The sequence below is a fragment of the Colossoma macropomum genome, unplaced genomic scaffold, assembly GCF_904425465.1.
Source record: "Colossoma macropomum unplaced genomic scaffold, Colossoma_macropomum, whole genome shotgun sequence".
Classification (NCBI taxonomy): domain Eukaryota; kingdom Metazoa; phylum Chordata; class Actinopteri; order Characiformes; family Serrasalmidae; genus Colossoma; species Colossoma macropomum.
This window is the reverse complement of record NW_023495375.1, coordinates 42776-70449: the sequence shown is the minus strand read 5'-3', so window position 1 is coordinate 70449 and position 27674 is coordinate 42776. Positions and strand designations below refer to the sequence as shown.

Sequence of the window (27674 nt, the reverse complement as noted above, 5' to 3'; positions counted from 1 at the left end):
GCATTTGTGAGGTCAGACACTGATGTTGGACGAGAAGTCTCCACTCTAATTCATCCCAAGTTCTTCCACACCAAACTCGCTCATCCATTTCTTTATGGACCTTGCTTTGTGCACTGGTGCGCAGTCATGTTGGAACAGAAAGGGGCCGTCTCCAAACTGTTCCCACAAAGTTGAGAGCATGAAATTGTCCAAAATCTCTTGGTCTGCTGAAGCATTAAGAGTTCCTTTCACTGGAATTTAGGGGCCGAGCCCAACTCCTGAAAAACAACCCTCCCCTATAATCCCCCCTTCTCTAAACTTTACACTTGGCACAATGCAGTCAGACAAGTACCGTTCTCCTGGCGACCGCCAAACCCAGACTCGTTCATCGGATTGCCAGACGGAGAAGCATGATTCGTCACTCCAGAGAACACGTCTCCACTGCTCTAGAGTCCAGTGGCGGCAGTTTACACCACTGCATTCGACTCTTTGCATTGCGCTTGGTGATGTAAGGCTTAGGTGCAGCTGCTCGGGCATGGAAACCCATTCCATGAAGCTCTGTACACACTGCTCTTGAGCTAATCTGAAGGACACATGAAGTTTGGAGGTCTGTAGTAATTGACTCTGCAGAAAGTTGGCGACCTCTGCACATTATGCACCTCAGCATCCGCTGACCTCGCTTTGTCATTTTACGTGGCCTACCACTTCGTGGCTGAGTTGCTGTCGTTCCCAATCGCTTCCACTTTGTTATAATACCACTGACAGTTGACTGTGGAATATTTAGTAGCGAGGAAACTTCACAACTGGACTTGTTGCACAGGTGGCATCCTATCACAGTACCACTCTGGAATTCACTGAGCTCCTGAGAGCGACCCATTCTTTCACAAATGTTTGTAGAAGCAGTCTGCATGTCTAGGTGCTTGGTTTTATACAACTGTGGCCATGGAAGGGATTGGAACACCTGAATTCAATGATTTGGATGGGTGAGTGAATACTTTTGGCAATATAGTGTATCTAATCACTAATAAGCCTGAACCCATCACAGTCCAATATACTAAATATAGTAAGAGCTTTTGCTCAGCACTGTTCTAGTAGCAGCTAGCATGCTACTGCAGTAGCTTAGGCTGCAGCAGTTTCACCCCAGCACATGTTGACTCCTGCTCACAAAAAACCTCAGTGACACAAGCAAATAAAGACTCTAATCTGACCAAGTAAACCTGTGTGTTTTGTGCGTGGAGCTGTTAACTTAAGATATTTTTTAATAATATCCTTGTAATACCAGAGGCTAATGTTAACTTAGCACAAATGCTAAACTGCTAGGAATTCCTGCTCACTAAGGCAAGTTGAAAGAATAAAGACTCAAATCTGAGCAAGTGAAATTGAGTGACTGGTGCAGAAGTGACAAAGACTGAATTTTGAATTATTATACAACCCCAATTCCAAAAAAAGTTGGGATGCTGTGTAAAAGGTAAATGCATGTAAATAAAGACAGAATGCAATGATTTGCAAATCTCAGACACATTTTATTTCACAAAAGAATATAGAATACATATCAGATGTTTAAAGTGAGACATTTTACCATTTCTTGAAAAATATTAACTCATTTAGAACTTTATGGCAGCAACACATCTCAAAAAAGTTGGGACGGGGCAACAAAAGGCTGGAATAGTAAGTGGTACTAATAAAAAAAAAAAAACCAAACACACAGCTGGAGGAGCAATTTGCAACTAACTGACGTGACTGGGTATAAAAAGAGCATTTTAAAGAGGCAGAGTTTCTCAGAAGCAAAGATGGGTAGAGGTCCACCAATCTTCAATAAACTGTGTCTAAAAATGTTCCTCAACGTAAAATTGTGAAGACTTTGGATATCCCGCTATCTACCGTACATAATATCAAAAGATTCAGGGTATCTGGAGAAATCCCTGTATGCAAGGCACAAGGCCGATGGTCAATATTGGATACTAGTCATCTTTGGGCCCTCAGGCTGCACTGCATTGGAAACGGGCATGATTCTGTACTGGAAATCACCGCATGAGCTCAGGAACACTTCCAGAAATCATTGTCTGTGAACACAGTTCGCCGTGCAGTCCACAAATACAAGTTAAAGCTGTATCTTGCAAAGAACGGAGCCATCTTCTCTGGGCCAAAGCTCATTTAAAACGGACTGAAGCAAAATGGAAAACTGTTCTGTGGTCAGATGAATCAAAATTTGGAAACGGACACCATGTCATTGCAGACTCAAGAAGAGAGGGACCATCCAGCTTGTTATCAGCGCACAGTTCAAAAACCTGAATCTCTAATGGTATGGGGTTGCTTTAGTGCCTACGGCATGGGCAGCTTACACATATGCTCCCATCCAGACAAAGTTTCTTTCTGGGAAGGCCATACATATTTTAGCAAGACGATGCTAAACCACATGCTGCATCCATCACAACAGCATGGCTTCACAGTAGAAGAGTCCAGCCTGCCTGCAGTCCAGACCTTTCAACAGTAGAAAACATATGATGCCTCATGAAACAAAAAATCCAGCAAATAAGACCCAGGACTGTTGAGTAGCTAGAATCCTACATCAGACAAGAATTGGACAAAATTCCTCTCTCAAAACTCCAGCAATTGGTCTCCTTGCTTCCCAGATGTATACAGAGTGTTGTTAAAAGAAGAGGGGATGCTACACAAGGGTAGACATGGCCCTGTCCCAACTTTTTTGAGATGCGTTGCTGCCATCAAGTTCTAAATGAGTTATTTTTAATGAAATAGTAAAATGTCTCATTTTCAAAATCTGAACATTCTGTGTTCTATTGTGCATAAAATTTGGGTCTATGAGATTGAAATTTGTAAATCATTGCATTCGGTTTTTATTTACATGTACTTACATTTTACACAGTGCCTCAATTTTATTGGAATTGGGGTTGTAGTTAAGGTGGGATCTTCTTTATGTTTCTGCTCTGCCATACCCATCTAGAGACAGCTTGCGTGGTTCACAGGGGAAGTGGTGAGATTTAGAAATGGGGCAGCAAAAGGTGCATTTACAATTTGCATAAATTATGCATATTTGTAGATCTTCACATTCTTAATGAGTGTTGGGGTTTGGTGGCATTCCTATGCATATTTTTATAGATTCTTTTGCATAACATACAAAAATAAAACAATTTATTATTCAACATACGTCTTTTTTTATTATCTATGACTTTAGATTTTAGGGGTACTTTAAGTGTTTTTTTTCATGAAGGGTAAATGGGGAAGAAATCGCCATCTGCTGGTCAACACTGGTATAACAGGCTAAGTGTTAGCCAGATTCCATACAATAGTTGAAAGAAATTGTGTAGAAGACATAGGGCAGAAAATTGTACAAGTGATGCAAGAAATGTATTTTCCACCTGTGTTTGTTAGTTCATGTATACAGGAAGAAAAATAAGTGGAACTATAGACACAAGAATGCATTTTTTTTTTCATCTTAGCCTTCGGGGCTTCCATTGTCAGGACCAGGTGTGTAGGACTGACTCTGAGTAGACTCATTAACTCTACCTGTTAATATTTCATATTAATGCAACATATCCTGTTTCCCTTCTTAGTGCTGTCGGTCTTCATCCACAGTGGACAAACTCAAGGTGAATCACTCACATGTACTGCATGTAAAATTTAAGCATCTTCTAATAGATGACTATAAACATGGCTCAAATCAGTAAAATCATAAGTGTTAACATATTTATTGCATGTTTGAGATCAATGCAGAAATGTAAATTAAGCTGGTCTTGTTGATGTATAGTAAATCAGTGTTTATCAAAGATCTCGCTCTTTAAGAATAAATGTTTATTGTTTTATTTTAACAGATCAGCCAATGGTTAAAATTAAAGATCCACCAGATTGGAAAGAAATATTCTTAGGAGAGACAGTCACTCTAAAATGTGAAATACCCAGGGGAGAAGGCCGTGTGTGGACTTACAGCTGGTATAAGAATGGACAAGAAGTTCAACGCTATGAAGAACAAAGTGAATACAGGTTTACAGCGACAGCAAATGACAACGCTGAATTTACCTGCAAGGGAACCACGAGATCCAGTGATCCTCTTAAACTGTCTTTGTCAGGTGATTTTGTTTGTCGTCATCATATTTATAATGAATATCTGCTTTTAATTAATATGCAGTTTGGGACGTTTCAATTGCATGTGTAAATTAATACCAGGGAGGGACCGGTGCTTATCAGCTTCAATATTTATATCTGAAAAGATCATTTATAGTATAAAATATTGTGTGATACATGATAACTACATTTTGCACTAGGTGACTAAGCCTGCTATGTTGGTGGTATAAAAAGGCCACAAAGAACCATTTGGAAGTGCAAAAATGCATACACAGAGTATGAAAAGTATGTAGACACCTCAACATCAAACCTATGAGCTTCTTGGACGTCAGGTTCCTCCACACCAAACTCACCCAACCATGCTTTTATGGACCTTGCTTTGTGCACTGGGTCTCAGTCATGCTGGAACAGAAAATGTTCTTCCCTAAACTGTTCCCACATATTTGGAAGCATACAATTGTCCATAGTGTCTTGGTCTGCTGAAGCATTAAGATTTCCCTTCACTGGAACTAAGGGGCCTATGCCAACTCCTGAAAAACGACCCCATAGCATCATCCCTCCTACACCAGACTTTACAGCTGGCACAATGCAGTCAGGCAGGTAACGATCTCCTGGCAATTGCCAAACCCAGACTCATCCATCAGACTGCCAGATAGAGAAGTGGGGTTAGTCACTCCAAAGAATATGTTTGCACAGAGTCCAGTGGCAGCACACTTTACACCACTCTTTCAGCAAAATAAACTAAAAGTAAAGCAAAGAAGCCACTAATATTGCATAAAATGTACTGTAAGAAGTAGCATCCTTTGGTGTTACTGACAGCATGGTGAAGTTGGTTTTTATATTGGATATTTGATAGATATAACCACAAGTGTCAAAGTGCTTTGAGCACATGGTCTTAGCACACATTAAGGAATCCATTCCATCAACACTGGAACCCCATCGCTGCGTCGCCAGTCATCAGAGAGTAAGCAAAGCAGCTGGAGTTCTGATGCGAAGACAGCAATCTCTCTCTGAACGTCACTAAAGAGATTACTGTAGACTTCAGAAGGACACAGACGCCTTACACCCCTCTGCACGTCATTGATAGAGTGGTGGAGAAAGTGCATAGCTTCAAATTCGTGGGAGTGTACATCACTGACAACCTCCCTTGGTCCTCGAACACCTCCTCTTGCACAACAGCACCTCTCCGTCCTAAAGAGACTGAAGACAGCTGGTCTGCACACATCCATCCTCAACTGCTTCTACAAAAGCATCATAGAGAGCATCCTGACCAGCAGCCTCACTGTCTGGTATGAAAATTGCTCTGTGACAGACAGGAAAGCACTGCAGGGGGTAATGAAGGTTGCCCAATCCATCACTGGATGAAGGTTCCCTGCCATTAAGGTTCTACACCAAATGGTGTAAAAGGAAAGTGCGCATCGTCAGGAAGGATCCCACTGGTTTAGATCACTCCCATCTGGAGGAAAACTTCAGAGCATCCAGGTCAAGTCCTCCAGACTAATGCACAGTTTCAGCAAGCAGGCAGTCAGACTGCTGAATGGATCTAACTGATGGACTTTTAAAAACATTCTCACTGTACTGCTAACTCAGCCTTACTACTCACTCTCATTTGTTGCACTTTACCTTCTGCACTCAGCCACTTTACTGTGAAACTTTAACCTTACTCACTTTATATGTACAGTCACTGTAAACTGTACCTTGTCTAACATACAACCTCATTTCCAAAAGGTTGGGATGCTGTGCAAGATGTAGATGAAAATAAAATGCAATGATGTGCAAAAAAAATAAATCTTATACTTAATTAAAAATAGAACAAAGACATGTTGAAACCATTTTGAATTTGATGCCAACAACACATTCCAAAACAATCGGGATGGGGGCAACAAAAGGCTAGAAAAGTTGTGAAATACTAAACAAAACACAAACACACAACACACACACTCGATTGACAATAGGTCACCAACATGATTGGGTATACAAAGAGCATCCTAGAGAGGCTGAGTCTTTCAGAAGTAAAGATGAGGAGGGGTTCACCACTCTGTGAAAGACTGTACGAACAAATAGTGTAACAATTCAAGAATAACATTTCTCAACGTACAACAAAGAAGTTTTGCTTTTCATCACCTACAGTACATAATAACATTAAAAGATTCAGAGAATCTGGAGAAATCTCTGTATGTAAGGGACAAGACCAAAAACCATTATTTGCTGACCAGGGTCTTGGGGTCCTCAGGTGGCAGTACATTAAAAACAGATCTGATTCTGTAGTAGAAATCACTGCATGGGCTCAGAAACATTTCTGAAAACCACTGTCTGTGAAAACAGTTCATCACTGCATCCACAAATGCAAGTTAAAACTCTAAAATGCAAAAAAGAACATCATATATAAATAGGATTAACAAATGCTACCACCTTCTCTGGGCCCAAGCTCATTTAAAATGGACTGAGGGGAAGTGGAAAAGTGTCCTGTGGTCCAACAAATCAACATTTGAAATTCATCAAATGAGGATCCATGGACACTGGATCCTCCAGGCTAAAGACCACTCAGCTTGTTATCAGTGTACAGTTCAAAAGGCCAGTATTCATGATGGTATAGGGGAGCATTAGTGCACATGGCATGGGTGATGTTCACATCTGTGAAGGCACCATTAATGCTGAACAATATACACATGTTTTGGCAACATATGCTGCCATCCAGATGACGTCTTTTTCAGGGAAGGCCTTGATTTATTTCAGCAAGACAATGCCAAACCACATTCTGCATGTATTACAACAGCAATGCTCCATATTAAAAGAGTCAGGGCACTAAACTGGCCTGCCTGCAGTCCTGACCTGTCACCACTGATAACATTTGCTGCATTATGAAATTAAAAGTATGACAAAGGAGATCCAGAACTGTTGAGAAACTGAAATCCTGTATCAAACAAAAACAGGAAAACATCACTTTCAAAACTACAGCAACTGGTCTCCTCAGTTCCTAAACGCAAAGTGTTGTTAAAAGAAGAGGTAATGAAACATTGCTAAACAGGCCCCCATCCCAACTTTTTTGGAATGTGTTGTTGGCATCAAATTCAAAATGGGCATATATTTTTCAAAAAACAATAAAATTTCTCAGTTTTAACATTTGATATGTTGCCTTTGTAGTATTTTCCTTTAAAAATATGGTTTACATGATTTGCATATCATTGCATTGCATTCTGCACAGCATCTCAAATGGGGTTGTATATAAGGCTAGATTAAATTGCAAAAAGAAATTGTTAAATTACAATTAATAATAAATTATTATTTTGGAACATAAATCAAATATATATATATATATATATATATATATATATATATATATATATATATATATATATATTAGATCATATGAGTTCTGTTCTGTTTGGCTGCCCTGTCTTTCTTGTGTTGGTTAAAGCACCCCCCTATCACAGAGTATCTCAGAGTTCATGGGCAGGGCCAAACTGCTATAGGCATACATAAATGTTCATCATAAAATCAATAAATTCAAAACTGTCTTTTTTGCAGCATAATTTCTGTATATACACTGTGTGGACTGGCAAATGAATGATACACTTTGAAACTTTGGTGACACTTTCTTTTGAGTGGTCCTTTTTAAATGAAACAAACACTCAATGGACTCTCAGTATCATGTCAAAAACATTAGAAAGTTAGGGTTAGGTTTTGGGTTAGGATTAAGGCCAGGGTGAGGGTTAGGTTTTGGGGAAGGTTGGGTAAGATTACGTTTTGTGTAATGGAAGTAACATAAAGAGTACATCTACTTAATGTACGTTATATATCAACAGAACATCTACAAGATATTTACTTCAGTGTATTCAGATGCTACACTACTGCTACTTCACTGATATGTTGTTGATGTGTTACTGATAATCTGTTAAGAGTTTATTAATCATCTACAGAGCACCACTCCAAACTGTGTTATCAAAACTGGCAGCAACTTAACTGTGTTTACATACCACATCAAAGTCTTCTATTTCCAAAAAGCGAGAAACATTAAATTTTCCGTGATATGGCCCCTATAACTGTGGAAAATTTCAATGTCATGTACGGATGCCTGCCCCTACAGTATGTGATGTGACTCATTGAATGTAAATTACAGATTAGGCTAACATATGCTTGTTTTATCTTAGAAATTAGGCAGAAGTGCATTTCTGGTTCACTCTTCAGTGTTCATTAAATCTCAGTATCACAGCAGTACAGATGAGACCAGATGTTTAGTTTGTTTTCATTAATAAAACTGACTCTAAATACACTGAATATGCACTGCTGTTCTTTTCTTTTTGTAGATCTACCCAGAGCTACACTGACTGTAGAACCAGAGGGTCCTGTGTTCAGTGGAGAGTCAGTCATTCTGAAGTGTGAGATTAACACTCATGATGGATGGACATATCAGTGGTATAAACTAGATAAACAGAGTAGATGGACTACAGTGTCTCAGTCTGTGTATCACACTGTAAACAGAGACACTCTCACCATCAGAGAAGATGCTGTGTTTAATGGAGACCAGTATGGGTGTAGAGGAGAGAGACGTGACAGACCAACATCATCACAGTACAGTAACTATGTTACACTCAACATGTACAGTGAGTTCATAAATAACTTCTGCTTAATTAGATTAATAATATGAATGTAACATACAGATGAAATGCAATGCACAGAATCCCCATGAGTTACCAAACAGTCAAACTCTCATCTCTAAGACAACTACAGATGCATACAGGAAACTTTTGGTATACAACAGGGCCTACACAGGGCTGGCGCATCCATATAGGTGAACTAGGCAGTTACCTTGTGTGGCACTTGAGCATAGGGGCAAAATGTACTAAATTATTCTGTCACCTACAAGGAACTTGTTCACATAGTACAGCATTTGCTAAACTTTCTGTGAGTGGCTAAGAAACCCATCAGTCATTGTTCAGACTGCCTCTTACTCCACCCTCCACCAAAAGCTGCCCTAAACACCAATTGACCAGTTGTGACTTAGCAAATGGAACTAGGCTACTGCACTAAATTGCTCACAGCTATGCTAAATCTTTGCGTTTGGGGGGGAACTTATGTTGGGTATTTGATTCATCTCAAAAATTTGGAGAAAGGAGTGAAATTTTACTAATTTCCAAAGACAGAGAAAAAGCGTAGGATGTAGATAAAATAGTGTGGAGCACAGCATTATTAATTAAATCTGAAAAAAAAGGAACACGGTTTGTGGCTGTTAGTCTGTTAGCTAAGAAGTTAGCAAGTCTGTGACTATCAAGTCTTCATTTGATAATTCTCTGGATTTAGTGTCATATGTAGCAGAAATAAATAATAAGATTAAAATAACATGAATTTAACCATAAGTGGAAAAACAGATGCATATCATCCTGAGATGCAGAAAAAATAAAGTTTGTGAAAATAAGTCTATTGGCAGAAATAAAATTGTCATGAAGTTTTTTTTCCAAAACCTCTTTATTTTTTTATAAAATGTCCTTTATAGTGGACAACAGGACGTTGGATAGTAATTATGTTGGTCATTTTTCTTGTTACCTATACTGCGTCAGACCAAAACCCTGCTACAACATCAGCAACAACAACAACTTCAAAAACTTTGTCATCAACCTTAAAAGTCCTTTTTTTATCAATGTACTGCTCAAAGTAATTCCAGGGCATCCAATCAGTACGGCTCTGGGTGGTATTATTTAGCAGAAAATTGTTCCATGGTAGGGAGGAATCTTGGGTATAAATTGAGAGGGATGAGAATTAATTTATGTTTTAATTTTAATTTTTCGTAATGTGGGACGGCTTACCAGACAGAGGATGTGAACCCAGGCTGTCTGAGTTATATCCCAGGGCCTACCAGGCAGCCACCACAGGTTTTAGGGACACAGGACCCAAGTGCCAAGCTTACGTACGACAGCAGAATGAGCTAAACTAAGGAACTTGAACACGTGATAAGCCAGGGGACTGATCAAGGCGCCTATTGATGCTGAGCAGAAGACCGCCATAGGAATGCCCTTATATGGAAATGCCCAAAAAGCTATTTCAGGTGGAAAAAGCAATCCCAATTATAAACCCACCCGTTTCTGTCAGGCGGGAAAAGAGAACAAAGGACGCCAGAAGAAAACTGTCTTTCTCAGAAGTCGAGAGAGGAATTAACTAGAAGAGACAAAAAAAAGTCTTTCCCAACAAAAACAGAACCAAAACTGAACAAAAGAAAGGAGAAACTCAAAAAGTGAGGGGGAGTACAAAACTCTCAGCCCTTTTACCCAGATTACCAGCTGTTTCTACTGACTCAAGACGAGACAAAGACACAGCAATGTGTGTCTCATGCTCTGCGCTTATGAAGCCCTCTGCCCAGGTGTAGCACATTGGGCTTGATTAGACCTGGGAGGAGTGCATCGTCTCCCTCAGGTGGCCGGAGCACCGCAACCCTGGAGCCCTGACATTTAATTTTCTAATAAATTAGGAAATTAAATACATCTCAGATCCTGAGCTTAAATGCCTGTATACACTTTTTCCAGTTGTCCATTGAGCAATAAGAATAAAATTTAAAATACTGACGATACAAAAAATGAAGACCAAAAAGATAATAATATCACAGTAATGAATTTAACTGCGAAGCTTACATGTTGTTGCTTCTAACCCAAACTGGGATGTGATCATCCTTTAATTTTCTTTGCCTCAGTCAATTTCCTGTCACCTTTGATACCATGAATTTTATCTAAAAACAGATTAAGTTCGGTCCAGTGTCCATCACAGAGGACATCAAAAAAAGGATACTGTTAGAAACTTTTATGCATGTCGATAAAAAATTGTTCTGAAAATTAGAAAAAAACTTTTTTATATGAAACATAACAATTATAGGCTTTAGAAACATCATAAATGCATATTTACATCAGGTTTCAGCACTGTAGCTTATACGGTTTTTGAAATATCCTTTGTGGACCAGGTCTCACACATTCAGTGGGCAGAGATTTGATGAAGCTGAAGTAAGCTTCTTATTTTCATTTCCTGTTCTACCTTAATGATGTAGCAGTATTTAGATGCCTAGACTAGCGCATATAACTACTGCACTATTTAAGGTGGAACTGATATTCAAATAAGAAGATGGTTTCAGCCTTAAGAGATTAGTCTATCAAGTGAATTTGGCCACAATATTAGCCAATCTGGTGCTGTGTGACACAACAGGCAGCTCTACAGAGTTTAGCATATCTGCTTCAAGCCTTCAGCTAATTATCAGTGTGCCAGGTTTTGAATTTAAAGCACTTTTAAAAGTACATCTGTCCCTAAAGTAAGTCATTTTCTACCCGTTCAAAGCCGAAAAAAAAAGTGAAAAAATTGTTGTTGTCTGATTTCTACAAAATCGGTACTCATAGTGCTATTTTACCACAAAGGCTGAAACGGGCTTTGGGAAAATAAAACAAATGGCTACCATTACTTCAGTAACAACATTCTTTTTCGAGTCATTACAGGCAAGACATGGACTATACATACGTTTCATGCCACCGTGGCTTTATGCTTTTGCCTGTGGTGATTTGTTTTACGTTTTTAAGTTTGTTCTGTTTTTTTGTCCTCATCTTTGTACATCTCAGCTGCTGTACAAAGCAGCCGAAGTTGTGTCTATGATGAGCAGGTACATGATTTATAGTGGGGATGCTGTGGTGTTGATTGTGTTGGTTACTGTAATTTTGTATCAGGGTGGAAATGTTGGAATATGTAGGGTGATGACTGCATCGCTGTTAGAAATAGGGGACTACAGACCGATGGAATGACATTGCGGGACACCAGGGTTTTTTGAAATTGTATCTACAAAGTTGGTCTACCCACTTTGTGTGTATATAATTTGGAATGGGATGGTCTGCGTCATGTGACTCCCGGTCTGAAAACACGTCCATCTCTGGTGTTGCGTCCGATTTGGTTCCCCCTCCAAATCACATTCCCCTTCATGAATCAAGTTCTCAGTAGCGAACATTGACTGAGCAGAAATCATCACCAAACAACACTGGAACTACAGAAAGTGAAAAGATTCAAGAGGCAGGTAAATCTGCACTTTGATGCTTTTTGGATTATTAATTTGTGGCATAAGATTTCTGATCCTCTTCGCTTTCCATTGCTTAAATGCTGCATGAATGCACACACCCGCAACCATGATTGATCATGGCAGATGTAAATTCAAGGGGGAACTGAATTGGATGAAGCACCAGTCCTGCTAGCTACCTTAGCTAACACTGTTTGTTTGGACCAGGAATATTAAAAGACTAATGCACATCTTCATATTTGACAGTGTGATCCAGTTCGGACATCAGCCTACAAATCAGCCTACAACTGCTAAAATACGACAGTATTCAGCAGACCAATCTGCTTACCTTTCACATTTTAAATAGAAAACAAAATTATTAAGTATAAATATCATAAGTATTAAATATTACCAAGTGATTGTCATTCCTATATGTTAGATAATGAAAGAGGTGTTGTCGTTCGTCAGGAGTTTAAAATAATCTTAAACAACATTATAAAGTGAAACACATGGTGACTCATTATTAATGAACAAGGTGTTACTGTGTTCTTCATTAGGAGACCATAACCATCAGGAACAGTATAATAAGTTGAAATACAAATAATAAGTTGAAATACGAAGAATTAAATGTTCTTAGTATATTTTCATTTCTCTCAACAGAGAGACCAAAAGCTGTGGTGTTGATACAGCCTGATAAACAGTTGTTCAGAGGAGAGAATGTCACTCTCAGATGTGACATAGAGGAAGAAGGAGTCTCTAACTGGCAGTACAGCTGGTTTAAAGATGGTTCATCCACTCCTGTCAGTAATGAACAGCAGTACACAATCAGCTCTGTTACAGAGTCTCACAGAGGAAACTACACCTGTAGAGGAATAGAGAGAGGAACATCACGCTACTCACACACCAGTGATGCTGTTATACTGACTGTATCAGGTGAGTGTGATCATCTCTTCAGTGTTCATTAATCTCAGTATCACAGCAATACAGATGAGACCAGATGTTTAGTTTCTGTGTTTATTAATGGAACTTACTTAAATAATCTGTGCATCTAATTACACAAATAAAAATTATGTACTGCTCTTCTCTTCTTCCTGTAGATCCACCCAGAGCTACACTGACTGTAGAACCCAAATGGAGTCCTGTGTTCACTGGAGAGTCAGTCACTCTGAAGTGTGAGATAGAGTCTTACAGTAACTGGAAATATCAGTGGTATAAAGGCAGCAGCAGCACTGCAGTCAATAGGTCTCAGACAAACACCTTCACCATCAGATCAGTAGCAGATCAGGATCAGGATCAGTACTGGTGTAGAGGAGAGAGTTATTATGGACCCTCATCATCACACCTCAGCAATCCTGTTACTCTCACAGTGAAAGGTAAGATTTATAGTAATCAATCACTTAAGTAATCAAGTAATCATCACTGTAAATAACAGTTTATTAAAATCACTCAATTTGTGTAAAACTAGATTACTGGTACTAACACATAGCAAATACATACCACAGTGTATTAAAACTGTAAAAGGTAAGATCACTGCTTTCATATCCTCCCTTTGAATTTATATCACCTAATTTCTGCATAGTGATTAATAAACAATCAAGTAATTAGTAATGTGTGATAACAGCGGTCCTACACAGAATGTCCATTCTCCAAAGTGAGCTTAAGGGAAATAGGCTTGTTTTTTTTTCAGTTGTGTGATAGTTAGCTTTGCCATTTCAAGGCAGGTCACTCTAGGCTAACACATGTGAACTAACATGTAACTTGTGAATAATCAAGGTTTTACCTTCATTTAGAATCTTCACACTCACACTTCCTTTCTGTCACACACACACACACACACACACACGTTATTCCATGCTGCTATTTATGTGTTGATGATAGTTCGTTGTTGGTTTTATTGGTTGTTTTTAGACATGTATTACAGCTGCAGTCAGACTGTGAGTCTGGATTAAACATTCAAAGACCACAGATTGTAACTCACAATCAAAGAATTCTTTCACATTTTGCAATTTTTGTCTGTGACACCTTTATTGTGATGAAAATCATACAGTCTGAACCTGCATTTAGATGGTGTCTGACATGCCAGACACTGAATTATATTCAACATGTATTTAAAAAAAACATCTTCAAAAAGTGACCTCTAAGATGAATTGTTAAACCTCTGATAGACCACTATACACTGTATGAGTTATTCTGTCTCTTTTCATCTGTTCTCACAGCTTTACCCAGAGCTACACTGACTACACTGACCAAATGGAGTCCTGTTTTCACTGGAGAGTCAGTCACTCTGAAGTGTGAGATAGAGTCTTACAGTAACTGGAAATATCAGTGGTATAAAGGCAGCAGTAGAACTGCAGTCAGTCAGTCTCAGACAAACACCTTCACCATCAGATTAGCAGCAGATCAGGATCAGTACTGGTGTAGAGGAGAGAGTGATAACAGACCCTCATCATCACAACTCAGCAATCCTGTTACTCTCACAGTGAAAGGTAAGCTTAATATATGCAGTAAAGAAGGCTAATATAATTTCATTTTTGCTTTATTTCTAATACCAACATATAACAAACTGTATAATACATATTAGTACATAATAAATCAGTGCTGAGATTTTAACAGATCTGTATTTTTATTTTAAAGGTTGGTTTATCGGTTTCTGTCTGGTTTCTATCAGAGTTTTTGACATTTTCTCTTCTTCAGTCTTTACTTGTATTTTATTTTATTGTATTGTTTAAAAATATAACTTTTCTTGGACAAACATTCTCAGTACAGATAAATAACAATACATTTTAGTAGATAATTTGAGTGTTTAGGTTGGGAGTTTAGTGTCTTCATGTCCTGAATTATGTGCTTCATCTCCAACAGCAGAAAAACCTAAACCTGAACTCATGTCAAGCCATGAAGGAGCTGCACTGATAGGAAATCCAGTGGTTCTGTACTGTAGGCTGGATCAGTCTGCTGGATGGAAGTTTTACTGATTCAAACACACACAGAACCCTGAGAATGAGACCAAGACTGAAACACACTCATACACCATCAGCTCAGTTAGTGTCTCTGATGGAGGACAGTACTGGTGCAGAGCTGGGAGAGGAAACCCAGTCTACCACACTCACTACAGTGATGCTCTCTGGATAAGCATTACTGGTGAGTAGAAGACTTTGTGATTATCCAGCTCTGTCTTGCATTTTTTGGCACAGCTCTTGAAAGGTAGACAAGTTGTATGGTTTTTATCTCCCTTAGGCCAGAAACATGAAGCTATGAAGACACTTTGAGTAGACATGGTTTTTACGCAAGGTTGTGTTCTAAACTTTGTCATGATGCAGTTCACAAGCTGCATTCTGACTGGGCGCTTTACAGATGAGCAATTAGACAAGTATCTCACTAAAATGGTTCATGTGCATAAACATATCTATTATTTGATATATGGGCCACTCTACTCAAATATTTCTATTAAAGTGAAGTTGAGAGTGTCTCCTACTGAGAGTGTCTCCACATGTGAAAAACTTTGCTGTCGTCTGATTTCTACAAAATCGGTACTCATAGTGCTATTTTACCACAAAGGCTGAAACGGGCTTTGGGAAAATAAAACAAATGGCTACCATTACTTCAGTAACAACATTCTTTTTCGAGTCATTACAGGCAAGACATGGACTATACATATGTTTCATGCCACCGTGGCTTTATGCTTTTGCCTGTGGTGATTTGTTTTACGTTTTTAAGTTTGTTCTGTTTTTTTGTCCTCATCTTTGTACGTCTCAGCTGCTGTACAAAGCAGCCGAAGTTGTGTCTATGATGAGCAGGTACATGATTTATAGTGGGGGTGCTGTGGTGTTGATTGTGTTGGTTACTGTAATTTTGTATCAGGGTGGAAATGTTGGAATATGTAGGGTGATGACTGCATCGCTGTTAGAAATAGGGGACTACAGACCGATGGAATGACATTGCGGGACACCAGGGTTTTTTGAAATTGTATCTACAAAGTTGGTCTACCCACTTTGTGTGTATATAATTTGGAATGGGATGGTCTGCGTCATGTGACTCCCGGTCTGAAAACACGTCCATCTCTGGTGTTGCGTCCGATTTGGTTCCCCCTCCAAATCACATTCCCCTTCATGAATCAAGTTCTCAGTAGCGAACATTGACTGAGCAGAAATCATCACCAAACAACACTGGAACTACAGAAAGTGAAAAGATTCAAGAGGCAGGTAAATCTGCACTTTGATGCTTTTTGGATTATTAATTTGTGGCATAAGATTTCTGATCCTCTTCGCTTTCCATTGCTTAAATGCTGCATGAATGCACACACCCGCAACCATGATTGATCATGGCAGATGTAAATTCAAGGGGTAACTGAATTGGATGAAGCACCAGTCCTGCTAGCTACCTTAGCTAACACTGTTTGTTTGGACCAGGAATATTAAAAGACTAATGCACATCTTCATATTTGACAGTGTGATCCAGTTCGGACATCAGCCTACAAATCAGCCTACAACTGCTAAAATACGACAGTATTCAGTAGACCAATCTGCTTACCTTTCACATTTTAAATAGAAAACAAAATTATTAAGTATAAATATCATAAGTATTAAATATTACCAAGTGATTGTCATTCCTATATGTTAGATAATGAAAGAGGTGTTGTCGTTCGTCAGGAGTTTAAAATAATCTTAAACAACATTATAAAGTGAAACACATGGTGACTCATTATTAATGAACAAGGTGTTACTGTGTTCTTCATTAGGAGACCATAACCATCAGGAACAGTATAATAAGTTGAAATACAAATAATAAGTTGAAATACGAAGAATTAAATGTTCTTAGTATATTTTCATTTCTCTCAACAGAGAGACCAAAAGCTGTGGTGTTGATACAGCCTGATAAACAGTTGTTCAGAGGAGAGAATGTCACTCTCAGATGTGACATAGAGGAAGAAGGAGTCTCTAACTGGCAGTACAGCTGGTTTAAAGATGGTTCATCCACTCCTGTCAGTAATGAACAGCAGTACACAATCAGCTCTGTTACAGAGTCTCACAGAGGAAACTACACCTGTAGAGGAACAGAGAGAGGAACATCACGCTACTCACACACCAGTGATGCTGTTACACTGACTGTATCAGGTGAGTGAGATCATCTCTTCAGTGTTCATTAATCTCAGTATCACAGCAATACAGATGAGACCAGATGTTTAGTTTCTGTGTTTATTAATGGAACTTACTTAAATAATCTGTGCATCTAATTACACAAATAAAAATTATGTACTGCTCTTCTCTTCTTCCTGTAGATCCACCCAGAGCTACACTGACTGTAGAACCCAAATGGAGTCCTGTGTTCACTGGAGAGTCAGTCACTCTGAAGTGTGAGATAGAGTCTTACAGTAACTGGAGATATCAGTGGTATAAAGGCAGCAGTAGCACTGCACTCAGTCAGTCTCAGACAAACACCTTCACCATCAGATCAGCAGCAGATCAGGATCAGTACTGGTGTAGAGGAGAGAGTGATAACAGACCCTCATCATCACACCTCAGCAATCCTGTTACTCTTACAGTGAAAGGTAAGCTTAATATATGCAGTAAAGAAGGTTAATATAATTTCATTTTTGCTTTATTTCTAATACCAACATATAACAAACTGTATAATACATATTAGTACATAATATATCAGTGCTGAGATTTTAACAGATCTGTATTTTTATTTTTAAAAGTTGGTTTATCGGTTTCTGTCTGGTCTCTATCAGAGTTTTTGACATTTTCTCTTCTTCAGTCTTTACCTAGATGCTATTTTGGTTTGAATTGTATTAAAATACGATATAGACTATTTACTTGGACAAACATTCTCAGTACAGATAAAAACATACATTTTAGTAGATAATTTGAGTGTTTAGGTTGGGAGTTTAGTGTCTTCATGTCCTGAATTATGTGCTTCATCTCCAACAGCAGAAAAACCTAAACCTGAACTCACATCAAGCCATGAAGGAGCTGCACTGATAGGAAATCCAGTGGTTCTGTACTGTAAGGTGGATCAGTCTGCTGGATGGAAGTTTTACTGGTTCAAACACACACAGAACCCTGAGAATGAGATCAAGACTGAAACACACTCCTACAGCATCAGCTCAGTTAGTGTCTCTGATGGAGGACAGTACTGGTGCAGAGCTGGGAGAGGAGACCCAGTCTACTACACTCACTACAGTGATGCCCTTTGGATAAGCGTTACTGGTGAGTAGAAAACTTGCTGATTATCCAGCTCTGTCTTGCATTTTTTGGCACAGCTCTTGAAAGGTAGACAAGTTGTATGGTTTTTATCTCCCTTAGGCCAGAAACATGAAGCTATGAAGACAATTTGAGTAGACGTGGTTTTTACGCAAGGTTGTGTTCTAAACTTTGTCATGATGCAGTTCACAAGCTGCATTCTGACTGGGCACTTTACAGATGAGCAATTAGACAAGTATCTCACTAAAATGGTTCATGTGCATAAACATATCTATTATTTGATATATGGACCACTCTACAGTGAAAAAAAAAGATAAGTGTTCAGATCTTAGATATTTACAAGAAGAATTATGTTATGATCTGTTTGAAACCTGAGGCAAGGCATTAGTTGAGATAGTAATAAGCTAAATATATTAAAAATCAGTATTTATAGCGTACTTTTTAGTGGGAGATGACAGTTCCAAATATTTCTATTAAAGTGAAGTTGTAAGATTTAGATGTATCATGAGTTTATTTTTTAAATGAAAAACTTCATAGTTAAATTACTTCATAGGTGGAGCCTTATTTTAGCCACACCTCTGCTGGTGAGTCTGTATCCCTGCCTCTCACAGCCACATGATGAGCACTTATAGATCCCATTGTTTTGAAGTAAATGTGTCCCAAAGTCTGTGTGTAACATTAAGAACCTTCACTACTGAACATTTTTTTTGCAATTAAGTAAACGTATTTGTGTTTAATGAAAAAGATTATGATTTGAATGTGTGTACAACTGATCTGCTCAAAAGTAGCCAAGTTGTCACTACTGTTTCTGGCCTTGTGCTCCTTTTATATATGAGCGAAGGCAGAGTTATTGATCATTAAATAGAGCCTACAGTTATATAGGTTTTTGAAGATTGTCAGAACGGATTTGATTTGTATGAATGTGAGTAATCATTTTTAATGAATGAGAAAATTCCAGGCAGTACTGAGAGTGTCTCCACAGAGCTGGCTGACTGAAGTTGTGAGGTGGACCTTCAGCTGGTACAGAGATAAAAAAGAGCTCTTCTTAAACACCAGCAGAGGAGCTGGTGGCCCTGCTACTCTTAATCACACAGGAGCTTCTGTGCGCAGAGCAAAGAGTTTTTATTAGAAAACACACACACACACAAAAAAAAAAACAACAAAAAATAATAATACCTACAAATAACACTCATACAATAAGTAGTGATTTTATGTATGCAATTATGTCGTTTAACCCTTTTCAAACCTCGCCTTGTGGCTGCCCAGTTCTATTTGTAGTTGTCATCCAAAACTTGGTTTGGCTAATCAATGTACTCTTGATACATTAAATTAAGTGTGCTGGGGAAGTAATCTATGCGTTGGCTGGAGCATCCAGGAGAAATCTGGAACCGAACTTTGTTCTTTAAAGCAGCTTGCAAGCATTTTTTTTTTCCAAAGTAAGAAATTATTGGTACATTTTACACAACTTCTTTTTATTTCCTTTTTATCAAGTGCAATCGTACAGCTATATCATCAAAAACACAACACAGTGCTCGGAGGTGTATATCTTGGGGGCAGTCCATGAATTTTGGCATCCTCTCATTGTCCATAAACAATTCCTCAGGGATAAATAAACAAACTCTTCCATGAAAATAAAAGAAGCAGATAGATATGTTTTATAGTAAAGCACACTCACATGAGGAGAAAAGAAAAAGGAAAGAAGAAAATATATATATATATTTATTTATATATATATATATATATATATATATATATATATATATATATATATATATATATATATATATATGTGTGTGTGTATGTATGTATATTTATACATACATACACACACATACATACAGAAAGAATTGTTTCACTTAGATGACATCAGTTGAAAACAAATATGTAATTACTGAGGACCATTTAGTCAAGAATACGTCTGATCTCAATTGTAATCTCACATTTATACTTTCCACATAGTAAATATCCTTAACCCTTTCCCTCCGCTGCATTACTGTAGGGTGCTGCGGCCTCAACCAGGAAACTGTAATCATCTTCTTAGCAATTAGAAGAAGGGTTCTCAGTAATGATGTCTGATTATTATTTCCTACATTTTCTGGTAATATTCCTAATAAAAAGGATGTTTCTAAGGGCAATCTCTATATTTAGGCATTTTTTGATTTCTTTTTGTATGTTTTGCCAGTATTCTGATAACTTTGTACAGTCCCAAAATACGTGTGTATTGTCCCCTACCAGGCCACAGCCCCTCCAGCACCGATCAGAGGTGCCACTGAATTTTGATGTGACGAGGAGTCCTGAAAAATCTCATCTTAACTTTCCATTCAAATTCCTTCCAAATTGGGCTATTAATTGTTTTAAATCCCTCTCTGCATAATAATTCCCAGTTTGTATCAGAAACTATGGTATTCATCTCCAATTCCCATTTTTCTTTGATGTCCAAACTGTTATCCACTAATTCTCTCTGTAATATCTTATATATGTGTGATATAATCTTCTTTTGAATAGTCCCTTTAAATGTTAACATAAAAAAGTGTTCTATATTGGATGGAGTATTACATAATTTGTCCCATTCTTTATGTGTCTTTAAATAATGCCTCAACTGCAGGTATCTAAATAAGTCATGGGCTGGAAGGTTGTATTTATGTTGAATCTGCTCAAAGGACATCAGGTTTCCTCCTTCAAATAACTGACCATACATGATTAAACCTTTTTCTTCCCATTTTTTAAACCCTGTTTCTAGCTGAGATGGAAGAAAATCACTGTTATGTGCAATCTTCATCGTTCTAGATATTGACGTGGGGAGTCTACGTTTTTTTTCTCACATTTGACCATATCTTTAAAGTATTTTTTACCCATTGATTGCTAATTTTATTTACTCTCCAAGTATCTTGATTCATAAATGGGATTGTATCTAAGCGCATATTTGGGCAATCGCTCTGTTCCATCTCCACCCATATGGCATCTTTATCTTGGGATATCCAGGCAACCATTGATCTAAGCTGGGCCGCCCAGTAATATTTTTTTAAGTTGGGTAAATCTAAACCCCCGTTTTCCTTTGAACATAATATTCTTTTATATTTAATTCTAGGTCTTTTATTCTGCCATATAAATTTAGATAACCATTTATTGATTGTTTTAAATGTAGAAATAGGGACTTCTATGGGTAGAGAATGGAACAGAAAAAGCAGTCTTGGCAGTATGTTCATTCGTATCGTCTCCACTCGTCCTATTAAAGATAAGGGGAGAATTTCCCATCTTCTAAGATCAGTTTTTATTACGTCCATCAGTTTCCCATAGTTGGCCTTAAACAGTTGTGATGTGTCAGGAATTATGACAATTCCTAGGTACCTGAACCCTTGATTTGACCAACGGAAGTTGAATCTTCCACTTAGTTGTGCTGGCCAGTGCCCTACCAACATCATTGCCTCAGACTTTGATTGGTTAATTTGGTAACCTGAATGCTCTCCATATTCTTTTAAGTTTCTTATCAGTGCAGGGACTGAGGAAACTGGGTCAGTGATATACGTCAATATGTCATCTGCATAGAGTGAAATCTTGTGTTCTGTTTGACCTTCATCTTTTACCCCCTTTATACTATGGTTTTGTCTTATTAATGCTGCTAGAGGTTCAATATTTACCCCAAAGAGCAGAGGACTAAGACAGTCCCCCTGTTGAACCCCCCTCTCCAAAGAAAAAAAATCTGAACAGCATCCATAGTATATATATAACCTTTACCCACTCCACGAACACAGAATGAAATCCCATTGCAGCCAGCGTGTTATACAAAAATTGCCAGTTTACGGTATCGAACGCTTTCTGAGCATCGAAACTTATTAACATAGAGTTCTGCATATTTTTCTTGGCACGTTATAACATTTAGTGTTCTCCTTATATTATTAACTCCTTGTCTCCCAGGGATAAATCCCATCTGATCAGGATTAATTAATTTTGCTATAATTTTTTGCATCCTTTTTGCCAGAATATTGGTCAGTAGCTTTTGATCATTACACAACAAACTAATGGGTCTATATCCCTCACAGAATGTCGGGTCTTTCCCTTCTTTGTGGATCACTGATATAATGGCCTCTGACCATGTATTTGGTGGATCATCTTTGGAGAGAGTGTAATTAAAAACTTTAGTTAATACTGGTACTAAATCATCCATGAAGCATTTATAAAACTCCCCAGGGAGACCATCTGTGCCCGGAGATTTATTGTTTTTTTTACATTTTTTATGGCTTCACGTATTTCCGTTTCTGTAATGTCTGATATCATTTGCAATGCTTCATCTTCTGGCAATGAAGGTAGATGTAAACTAGTAAGAAAGGCCTCAGATTTGTCACTAATTGTTTTTGATTTAGGCTCTTCGTACAAATTTTTATAGAATGATGCAAAGGCGTCCGCAATATCCTTGGGATGAGATACTGTTTTTTAGATACAGGATGTACGATCTTAGGAACCACATGATTGGCCTGGGCTTTACGAAGTTGAAAAGCTAACAAGCAGCTGGCTCTGTTCCCAATCTCATAGTATCTCTGTTTGGAAAATCTTAAAGCTCCTTCGGCTTTATATGTTAGAAGCGTATCCAAGGCCTTCCTAGTTTCTTTTAATTCTAACAGGATGTTGTGCGCTCCTGTAGTTTTATGTTCTATTTCTAATTGCTTTATTTTATTTTCTAGTTTCATTTGCTCTTCCAGTCTTATTTTTTTAGTCTTGATGCAATCTGGATAATTTTCCCCTTATAACAGCTTTAGCTCCCCCCCTGTAGGATTGATGGGGTTACCTCCCCATTATCATTTGTCTCGAAATATTCTTTTAAATTCTGTTTTAACTCTTGCACTACTTCTGTATTAGTCAATAATGAAACATTTAATCTCCAGTATTTGAAAAAAATTCTTAATCTTAATTTTCTCAACCTAAATCTATACTCAACACGACAGGGGCATGACCACTCAGTGTTATCGGTTCAATATGGCAATCTATTACTTAATACATATGTTGTTGGGAGAGACAGAAGAAGTCTATCCTAGAATAACTATTATGAACAATTTAAAAATAACTGAAATCCTTCCCTTTAGGATTTTAGATCTCCATGGGTCAACAAGTCCTAGTTCTGAAATCATTATGTTAAGTGTTTTGGTTTTTTTAGTTTAGGGTCCTCCCTCTGCTGGTATTCTATCTAATCTACCATCTTGTGTGAAGACCCGTCCGCATGGTCTTGTTTATCCTCCTTTTTGTTCCCCTTGCCTTTCTTTTTGGCATCTTTTTTTAAAGTGGACATTGCAGTTTTCGTTTTAAGCAATTTGTATTGGTTAACTAGACATGAAAAATGATATGGCTAGTTTTTTAAGGGTTTCTTCCCCCAGCCAGAAAATCAAGCTGCTACTCCTATCATGACGTCACCGGAAGTCCAATTGTTGGTACATTTAATTACATTTATGTATTTATTTATTTCATTAATATAGTGCTTTTTACAATAGACATATCACAAAGCAGCTTTATAGAAAATCCAGTTCCAAGCCTTGAAGGAGCATGCCAAGAGGCTCCTAGACACTCCCTAAAAGCATGTTGAAGAAATGTTGAGAGGAACCAAGATTCATTAGAACTTTAGGCATTTACTTGAATAAATGGTGTTTTAGAGGCAAAACACATCTTAAACATGGTTTTAAACAATGTGTTTGACGCCTAAGACTGTTGTGCGTCACTGTATTTTGTCAGGTATAGAAGGTGAGGCTTAATTTGAGAACCAATCCTATTTATAGATATTGTAGGTTCCTATAAATAAATGGACGGTTCATTTCGTTCTTGACAAATATGGTTTTACATCATTGGTTTATGCACAAGAGCACAAATTAATATCCAGACAACAGACATAACAAATGTACTTTGTGGATTTAAGAAACTTGTTCTATCATGTATATTTTGTGTGTTCTTGATTACGGCATTATTATTCTAGAAAACTCTGTTTTGTTTGTCTGCGTCTTGCAGGTGTTTCTTGTCCAGTCTCTCTGATGGTCAGTCCCAGCAGAACTCAACACTTTAGTACTGACTCTCTCTCACTGAGCTGTGAGGGACAGAGTGACTCTACTGGGTGGAGAGTGAGGCGATACACACACAGTGAGAAGGTGTCAGATTGTTCATCAGGCTGGGGATCAGTTACAGGATCTACATGCAGCATCAGCTCCCTCAGCACATCCCACACTGGAGTGTACTGGTGTGAGTCTGAATCTGGAGAGAGCAGCAATCCTGCCAACATCACAGTGACCAGTGAGTTTACATGATTATTAGTATCAGTATTAACAAGGGCATAATTGCTGAAAACTGAAATCTTTCATAAATTCAGGTGATAATGCAACTGTAGCAATAAAAGCAGAAACTTATGTAGTATTAAATCAGGAAATACTATTTTAATGGAAGTTACGTATAAACTTTTTATTCACATTAAAATAATTCACCATCCACACTGTCAGTGTCAGAACTCTCTGGGTTCTCATTTTTTTTGTCCACATTTCTGTTTTCAGTATTACATTACTGTTTCCTACAGATGGTGATGTGATTCTGGACAGTCCTGTTCATCCTGTGACTGAGGGAGATCCTCTGACTCTGCGCTGTTTATATCGTGACCCAAAGTCCTCAAACCTCACAGCTGAGTTCTATAAGAATGGATCACTCCTCCAGACTCAGACTACAGGAGAGATGACCATCCATACTGTCTCAAAGTCAGATGAAGGTCTCTACCACTGTAAATACCCAGAGAAAGGAGAGTCACCACAGAGCTGGATCTCAGTCAGAGGTTTGCTGATTTTAACAGAAAGCATCTACATGAAATTATACATTTTCTTTATATTATATTGTCATGCACCCAACAATTACAGCACTACAATGATTTTGTTGTGTATCAGGTGCACCAAATTCAGGAGCTTCATCCTCAGTGTCCAGTCTGCTCAGTAGTTTAATGGCAGTGTGTCCGTATATGCTGGTGACCATCATGCTGGCGGTCAAATGCTACAGAGCTCGAGGTAAGAACTCACAGTCTTCCTGTGGGTCACTTGTCACAAACACACTCAGACAGACCTTTCTATATTAGCCAATAGTCTTTATTGACATATGAACTTCAGCTTGAACTCATTAGTAATGTTTATCACTATGTATCTCACAGCTAAACCTCATGAGGAGAACAGAACATAAGCAGTGACAGAAGCTGGAGCATGTTGATGAGTATCCAATAAAATGTTTTTTTTACATTATAATTCCTCTATATTTTGTGCTTTAAATGCCTTTCTCACTTGTTTATAATAATTTCATTCTTTATGAATATTTTTGCACATACTGCATGTCTACATTTGCTTGTGACTTTTAATATGTTTATTTTCCATTCTGTCTTCATAAAATGTTTTTTCTTAAATTTCTTATTTTATTATTGTACTGTAACAAATATTGTATGTCAATCATAGGCTCATTTTTGCTTAAAAGCTAAACATAACTGAAGTGTAATTCTGTTGCCTGCATTGTGTTAATACATTTTAATACTTAGTATTAAATAATAATATAGTAATACATATGTTCTTTCTTTTCTGTTGATGTATACGGGTATCTGCTCTCTTACTGGGTTGCCAGTGTGGGCCATCTCACTCTCAATTTATTGTACCTTGGGGGGAAAAGGTCTGTTTTTAAAATCATGTCGCTGTTGTCGGAAGAAAACCCTGTATCTCCAAAATGGTAACTTTACAGGAGAAGAAAGAAAACTACTTTACTTTTAATGTAAGTCAATGGAACCAGAGTTTTTTCCAAGTCATTTTGGGCCATTTCTGTCAGTCCATTCTTCATGAAATTTACACACAATGTAAAGGGCAACATGCATTTTCAAATTATGTCACAAACTGAAAAACGACAAAAATGGATATTTTCTTCAGACCCCAGCGATATATTACATAATATTAGACATATACATTTGTTTTCTGCAATTTTGTTTGCTTATTATCTTCTGCACTGACATCTTGTAATGTAGAATGAGAGTGTATACTCTGAGGACTGGAGATGGAGAAGACTAGTTTTGAATGTGTGGTTGACTTTCTGTGCCTACAAAATACAGAAATAAACAGAAATGCAGAATCATAAACAGACTTATATTTTCTTTAAAATCATTTGTGTTACTGCACCGGTGCTAAGTCTGCTCCTTTATTCATTTACTGATGACCTCATCAACTTTTAAAGATACGCTCAGTGTCTAAACTGTAATGCCAGTAATACGTGTTCCTGGCCTTCTTTTACTGTTGCTACACTGTAAAGAACTGATGTAATGTTACAGTGGACGTCCTGCATGTATGTTCTATATTAGTTAAATACAGCAGAGTGCTGTAAAATTATTAATTCTGGGAGAAACAGGTCAAATTTCTTGTCAAAGAGTTCAAATGTTGGATTTCATAGTAATCAGCTTGAGTTCCCTGGTAGGGCGCACAGAGAAACCCCCACCAATCAGGACCAAGAATTAGGAATAGCTAATTATCCGTTAGGTGAGAGAACCTATCAACACCTGGGTTCCACCCCTGAAGGGAAGGGCCTCCAGCTGAACAAAACCAGAGTGCACCGCAAGTGTGCAAGAGTTCCTGCGTTCGCAACAAGTTTCTAAGTTTGTGCCGGCCTTGGTCAGAAAGACAGGTCAGAAGTATTAGGACGCTAAATTTTCAGATCTGAAACCTTTGTCTGTTTTCTAACTTGCCTGTTCGCCTACACCTTAAGTTTGAACCACCCTCAGAGAAGGAAGGTGGATATTTCTTGTCTGGCCAGGGAGAATATATCCATAACTTTCGATTCTGCTAAAGAGAGGTAGTTAGTTAAATTAGAACCCTGATTGCAACCTGAACCTCGCCAGCGGAGTGGGAGCGGTTCGGACGCCACGGAGACCCAGCATCGCACCCAGAGCCACGCACTGATCTGTGAACAGATCGACCATCGAAAGGCCGCCCAAGCTCCACTGTCTGACGGCCACGAGACACCTCCGCCCAATCACTGACTGGGAAGGCGCGTGCCCGCACGGAGATGCAGCATCCACGGCCAGCGAGGAGAGGAACTACCGCGTGAGCTCCAGCCTTCGATCGAGTCTGTCCTGAGACAACCCCTCCTGAAATCAGCCCCCGACTCCCACGTAAGCTGGTCCATCAATTTGCATTCAGGGCCCTGACGCCAATTTATTTAATAAGAGAACTTTTATAGGTACATCCAGCCATATAGTTACTCCCGTCCAGGCTTAGGTTAATTCTCTAGAGGCTCTCCCAAGCGACTTCCCAAACCACACTGCCTCATACCATTTAGCCGCGAATCACTCTTAGCTTACTCGAGCTATTTTGTCTTTCATTACTATAACTTTGTTTTGTTTTGTTTTCTTGTTTTATTTTCTATTG

At 38.3% G+C, this 27674-nt stretch overlaps 1 pseudogene; it reads left to right on the top strand.

Annotated features, from left to right (window-relative positions):
- Positions 1-3969: 3969 nt before the first annotated feature.
- Positions 3970-27674, top strand: part of LOC118801914 — a 62836-nt pseudogene continuing 39131 nt past the window's right edge.